At 44.2% G+C, this 7,143-nt stretch overlaps 1 protein-coding gene across 8 annotated transcripts in view; it reads left to right on the top strand.

The window, feature by feature from the left end:
• The window catches only part of PTPRK (protein tyrosine phosphatase, receptor type K), a 608,487-nt gene that overhangs the window by 435,373 nt on the left and 165,971 nt on the right, over positions 1–7,143 (top strand). The window lies entirely within an intron of this gene.

Raw genomic sequence — 7,143 nt, 5'->3', positions numbered from 1 at the left:
GACTTGACCCGTGCGCGACGAACGTTCAAATATTCCCGCCAGTGGCTCTGCAATGATGTCGGCCAGTGCCTTCAGTACCCTCGGATGGAGCTCATCCGGGCCTGCCGACTTAAAGGCATCCAGTTCTTCCAAGTGACCCGTGATCCAAGGCAGTAATTGTCAGTGGTGTACAATATAGTATAATTTATGCATCTGAACTTACTTTAAGCATTTATGTTCATTATATTCTCTTTCTCTCCCTAAACTATTGCATGTAGCATACAAACAAAGCAATTATGCCACAGTATACGTTATAATGTGTATCTACTTTAAAAAAAACCCCTTCATTGAGAAATACCATTATTCTCTTGAAGAATGACTGCTGTGAGCATATGTAGTAAAAAACTTGGCTTTAACTGTACTATTAGCAATCTGTAACATGCTCCTGAGGTAACTCGATGAATCCAAAGTTTTTGCATAACTTTGGTCTCTAAATATCAATTTATCCACTATCAAGTTGTAAAAGCTTCCCACTACCATAATACATACCTACAGATGCTGTCACAGTTCTTTGTCCAGATTAAAAATTGAATATCTGAGATGTGTGAACCAGTTCCTATCTGTAATCAATCCTTAGCTTGAGTTTTGCTTAAGCTTAGACTGGGGTACATATGGCCTTTTCTGGCTTTAAGCTCTGATTCATCTGGCAGATTTTTACAGTGTAAAGAAGTTTAATAAAATTGACAGGTTATCATATGTGCCACCTGGCAAGTGTAAAGAACTATTGATATTTTTTCACTGTTGACTGCTGTGGGAAATCCTATTATCTGTATTTCAAAACCACAATTTTTTTTCTTCATTTTGCAGCAAAATCGTATATAAAGTGTGAAAGTAAACATGAACTCAGAAGAAATACACTGTTTTGACATGCATAAGAATAACTGATTTATCTTGTGACAGCTTTGAAGATAAATGCTAAGCAAAAATCATTCAAGTGTTTGATATTACTAGTGTTGGATAACAGACACTTCATAAAAGGACACTGGACGCGTGCATCTTTTTGATGTTTGATTTTATTTTTAGGGAAGATTCAGAGGATTCTTACAATTTGCACTTTACAACGTATTTTCTTCCATTGAATTTTTCTCCTCTGCCCCAACTACTTTCTCTCTTTCTCACTCACACTTACATGTTCTCTCATGCACGCACACACACACACACTTTAGTTTCTGCTTTGTATTCTTTTAAAAGAAAATTAAATGCGTGTCATAAAAGTACATAGAACTAGAAGGCACAGTCTCAGAGATGTAATATTTATATACTCTCAGATATTTATATTCATAAGTCTGACTGTATTTTGTGCTTTGTTTTGCTTGCATGGGTGAAAGTTGTGATGGATTTGTTCACCCTAGATGATATTTATTCCTTTTACTTCATTACACATAATCCACCTGTGCTAGATCTTAAGGCCTATGTAGACTTTATACTCTACTGGCGAGCTTATCAGCTTCCTTGCAGGCTGCTCAATTTGAATTTTAAACCTGAATATGAATGAATTTGTGTCGCTTTTTTGAGCGCATGTACAGAGCTACTCCTGCACACTCCTACTGGAGTGATAACTGGAGAATGGGGAGCAAGCTTGTGGCTTGTTGTTTAGTATGGTTGAAGGATTTCTTATTTCATTCTGATCACCAGTTAGGATTACCATTTATTCAATCCCTCTTCACCCACCTCTGTTGAGGATGGCTTGTCAAATACTTGAAAGTCTGAAGTTAGTTAGATACAAGCTAGTATTTTTGTTCCCTGGTGATTGGCCAGACCAGGCCAAATAATATAAGAACTTAATAGTCTTGGTACAGAATGACATCAAAAGAGAAACGGCTAGTGCTTGGCTTCCATTTCAAGTGGCAGTTAAACAGGCTGTTAAACATCATTGAAATTTCTTACAGGTAATGGAAAATTCCATACAAATAAAGGATAGTATGATGGGTGCCTGAGGCTGTGATAAGAGATTTGACAATTTGAGGATCTAGTCCAATAAAGATAAAATCCTTTTATAAGTTGAAATGGGATTAGCTCAACATAACCCATTCAAACTAATCGGCAATAAAGCAGTTCAGGAAAGGTATTTGTTCTAGGAAGCTCTCAAGGAGAGATTTGTTTGCTGACATGTTAACTGTTCAGGAAAAGGAGTGATTTTTATTCATTCTCTGTGGCCGCACCTCTCTTTTGAGGCTTGACCCTGCTGTGGACCTGCCGAAGGAGTTGGCAGGTCCCTTCCCTGGGATACTCGCCCTCCACAACTTCAATGGAAAAATTAAGGTAGAATACCTCCCCATAGCAAGCAAAAGTTTCCTGATCAGGATGTGGCTGTAGGTGCTATCAGTCCACTAGAGCTTCTGGTGCTGCCCTGCCTGGCCCATAATGATAACTCCTCCATCCCTACACCCTGAACCACAGGCCTCTGTGACGATTGGTCTTTGTAGCTAGTCCCACTGTTAAAGCTTCACAGCTGGGAGTTGGCTACAGTCTATCTCTGGTATTGTGACTGCCTACAACCTTATCAGGGGCCAGCAGCAGGGACTCGGGGAAAGTCTGTTCACCAGGGCCCCCCTTGGAGTCACCGGGAACAAGGGCCACAAGCTGAGGGAGGATAGGTTTAGGTTAGATATTAGGGAGAACTACTTCCTGGTAAGGGTGGCCAGAGCCTGGAATAGGCTTTCCAAAGAGGTGGTGCTTTCACCTTCCCTGGAGATCTTCAAGAGGTGACTGGATAGGCACCTGGCTGGGGTCTTATGACCCTTCCCACCCCCAGTGCTCCTTCCTGCCCACAGCAGGAGATCGGACTCGATGATCTGTCTGGGTCTCTTCTGACTCATTGATTCCATGATTCTATGGTATGCTACCAGGAATCTCTACAAGCCCATTCAATAACAAAATATGGACTGATGACCTTCCCCTCATCCTCTGGGAGCCTCTGTCTCTGATGAGTCCTTTTTCACTGCATTTCTTTAGGTTTTTCTCCAGATGCTCCCAGCATGTCAGCACTCGCTTCTACTTTTTCACCATGATTTATCCCTCCTGAATCAAACGGAGCCACTTGGGTTAGGTTGGGATCATGTGCTCCTTGTCCCGGGACCTGGCGCCCCTCAGCCTTCCATTCTCCAGCCCCTACAATTCCCGAGAAGGCCACTTTCTCCTGGGGCCCCTGTTTCTCTGAGGGACCCTTCTGTGTTAGTCTGGGCTGAAACAATCCGGAGTGGGTCTGGGAGCAACCCCTCAGCTCTTCCAGACACTTGGTCCCCAAATCCATGAGAGACTGGTACATAAACTGTCCTTACTCCTCAGGCCTTCTCTTCCGCCCCAGGCTGTTCCTGACATGATTGCTGTCCACTTTTGGTGACTGCCACCATTTGTCTCAGTGCCAGGTCAGCAATTGGGCTTTGGGGACCTGCAGGAATGGGAAATTCCTCCCTATGCTCCTACACTCTCCTTTAACAACTCAGTGAAGTTAGTAAAGCTGCTTGTCGCTTGAAGGTGTTGTAAGGCTTCGGTCTTCTCTTGCTGGGCACCCTGCCCCCAAGTGACATCAGGGTGAGGTTTGGTCTTGGATGCCTCATGGGTGGTATGGGTGCTGTCCTTGCTCTCCTGACACGACTTCAATATTTTAGTTGGGAGGCAGTTCCCTTCAGGTGGCCCCCAAGGATGAGGATGCCTCAATCCCTGTTCTTGCTTCATGGGGCTCCAAACCTCCCCTTTACCCCACCCTTACCACATCCACGGCCCAGATGGAAACTACACTCTGCAGGCATCCCCTTGTATGACTTTTCCTCTTTGCTTGACTCGCCCGCTTCAGAGTAGGTCGGGCCTTTCCAGTCAGTTTGCCCTTCACCGTAGCTGGTTCTTTGACTTCAGACGGGCTAGGACATATAAGCCTGCCCTGTGTTGGGCTAGCTAGGGCTTCCGGCGAGCTCAGTTGAAATCAACACCCAGATCTCTGCCGGAGGGCCCCCCTGGGATTGCATCTCCCAGTGCCCCTTTTTAGCCCAAAGAAAATAAAGCAATCTTGAAGGAAATGACAAGGGGTCCACTTGTCCCTGTGCCCTGGGTGACTATGAGGGCGGGCTGCTGTCCCATGTTTCACCCTGTTTCGGCTCTTCAGTTTGGCCAGCATGGGCCCCCGGCTGACCTGGATTCGCTCCCAGTGTTCCCTGGCTTGGAAGGGTGCATGATCCCCATGCTGGGTTGCTCGTGCCTCCCTGCCGTGCCCCCCATGTGGGGTGACTGCTCCCTGCCGGTACCTCCTGCCACCATACCTCAGTTCCCTGAAGAGGTGCAGTGTCGTCCCTGGGAGATGCTCATCTCCCCTGGTTAGAGCTTCCCACTTGCTGTGTCAGAGCCCTTGGCTCCCCCTCTCTTACCTTCAGCTGGGCAATCTTCTTCCTTGTTGCTGGCGTCTCTGGGTCGGCATCCTCTTCTCCCTTCTCCAGTGTCTCTGGGTCTCTTCTTCCTCTGCCAGCATGTCTGAGTCAGCATCCTCTGCTTTCCCCACCAGCATCTCCAGGTTGGCGTCCCCTTCTCTTGCCATTTGCCGCCAGCCAGCTGTTTTTCCGGCTGCTATTTGAGCAGCCTGTGGTTTTCAGAGGCTCCGCGCCCCCCCTAGCTGTAGGCAGCTCTGGAACCACGGGGTCGACGCCTGCGATCCCTCCTAGCTGCTGCTCATCAGGATCCCTGTGGTAAGTACCAGGGGACATAGGGTGGGGGTCTGGGACCCCTTAGAGGGGCTTTCACTGGCCCTCACACTGCTTTGTTATTGTTTAACATTATATCCCACTGTAAACAGAAAGGCTCAGCTTTCTACAGCATAAAAAGCCACTGAGCATAGGTCAGACCATAATATGCATGCTATGCTGACAAGTCATGGAGCTAAGGAACCTGCAACTCATGTGCATATTAAATACAAATAAGTTATCTTGCCTCCTTGACAATGCCAATAATATCTTAGTATTTGGTCTATCACTTGATTGTCTGACGAGACTGTATAGAGCACATTCTAATCAGCTCCAGTGGAAGGGAGGCATCTGCTCCTCAGCTAAAAAAAAATGAAAAAATCTTATTACCTGAACTGATCTAATAGCTGCACAAAATTAGGGGCTTGTGCCTCTAGTGGCTTCATGCACTGGTGGTGGTTACCTTCCTGGTAAGTCTTTATGGGTTCTCCAGTTGACAAGGAACTCTTTCTCCACATCTGTATTGTGTACATGAGGTCAAAGGAGGATGTAGTCTGCCCCTAAAGGGGCTTCCTGTTTTCAAAGACAATCTTATTTCATAATGGTTCTTTGTGTTGCCTGGTTTATTTTAAAGCTTCTCTTCTGGATGATTTTTAGTCAGAGAACTCCATAATTCCCATGTCTTTCTGGGAGTGGAGGTTAAAGAGGTATTTTTGCACATCTTGTTGCATTATTTGTTATTCCCAAGATCCTGCCCTGGTCATTTCAAAGATAATGAAGCTTAGCAGAGTCATAGACTTTACAGCTATAAATGAGGACGGCTTGAGAAGCTTTATAAGGATGATAAAATCAAGGGGAGTTAAGTCTCCTTTGGCACAGAAATGTTTCTCTGGTACTGTTTAACAAGCCTATAGAGCCTTGGTGAGTGGCCTCCATATGGACAGTATTAGACTCACTTAAAAAATGTTTTTGTTGGGTTTTTATTTGTTTTTGATCAACTTAAAGTGAATAACTTTGACTTTATATTTGAGAATTAAAGTTCCTGTAGATTTTATATAAATACTATATTACATTTATCCTTTTTTGTTCCATTTTCTTCTAAAGTATATTTAAATTCATGTTTGCATACATCTAGAGCTAGTCTTTTTGATGGACTGAGGTGATAAAACTATGTCTATATTTCTTTGGAGTTAGCACAACTCTTTTTATACCAGTGGTTTTTCTCCCTGGAAGAATCTTGAGAGAAAATGTTTTTTCTTAAAATGAACACACAAAGATCTGCAGGTTCTGAACTCAGACTACTATCAAAACGTTTGTTTTGTTTTGTTTGTTTGTTTTTAAAATCTGAATAATTTCCCGTTTCCAAAATGTTAGAGTCATAGTATTACAGGGATGGAAGAAACTTCCAGGGTCATCTGGCTCAAACCCTAGCATGAGCGCAGGAATGCTATTTCTGATTCTTCCCTGAACAACCGTTACCTAGCCTCTCCAATGAACGAGATTCTACAACTTCCATGGACAGTCTGTTCCACTGCATTATTGTTGTAATATTAAGGAAGTTTTTCCTGAGATCAAACCTAAATCTACTTTGCTACAATTTAAAGCCACTGCTCTGTGTCCTGCCATCTGTAGCAATAGAGAAGAGTTTTTCTCCCTCTTCTCTATAGCAGCCTCTGAAATTATTTGAAAACTGCTATTATGCTTCCCCACCTTAACCCTCTGGCCTTTCCTCTCAGCTAAATGTGGCTGGTTCATTCATCCTTTCCTCATATAGCTTGCCTTCCAGCCACTGTCCTTTTATCACCCACCTCTGCATGCTCTGCAGCTTCTCCACTTCCTGCTTGAAATATGGAGCCCACAACTGCACACAGTACTCTAGATGAGACCTAACCAGTACCAAGTAGAATGGTATTATCATCTTCCATGTCTTCTACTTAATACTTCTGTTGATGCAGCCCAAAATTACTTTTTTTTTTGCACCTGCATTTTATTGATGATTCATATATTGTCTTTGATCCACCAAAACCCCAAGATCCTTTTCAACACTGCTACTACCCAACCAGTCATCTCCTATTTTGTAATTCTGTATTTTGGTTATTCTTCCCTAGGTGTAGGACCCTATACTTACCTGCACTGAACTTCATTTAGTTGTTTCTAGTCCAGCCCTCTAATCTATCAATCTGTCTTGATTCTACTTGTATCATACAAAGTGATTAAAGTCCTTCCCAGTTTTATGTCATCTTCCAACTTGTTCAGGTAGCATCCAGTCATGAATGAGACTGGGGAGGCACAATTTATGGGTGGCAGCATCAGCACATTGGTGGTGAGTGGCGACTGCCCACAGAAGCTAGCAGTGCTGGTGGGCAGAAGTCAGCAGTGGCAAGTGATGATCACCCACAGAAGCTGGCAACGGGCAGGGAGTGGGGGGGTGGCA

This window comes from Crocodylus porosus, unplaced genomic scaffold, assembly GCF_001723895.1.
Source record: "Crocodylus porosus isolate Cpor-Errol unplaced genomic scaffold, CroPor_comp1, whole genome shotgun sequence".
Taxonomy (NCBI): domain Eukaryota; kingdom Metazoa; phylum Chordata; order Crocodylia; family Crocodylidae; genus Crocodylus; species Crocodylus porosus.
The sequence above is the reverse complement of the archived record's forward strand: the minus strand, read 5'-3'. Positions and strand labels throughout refer to the sequence as shown.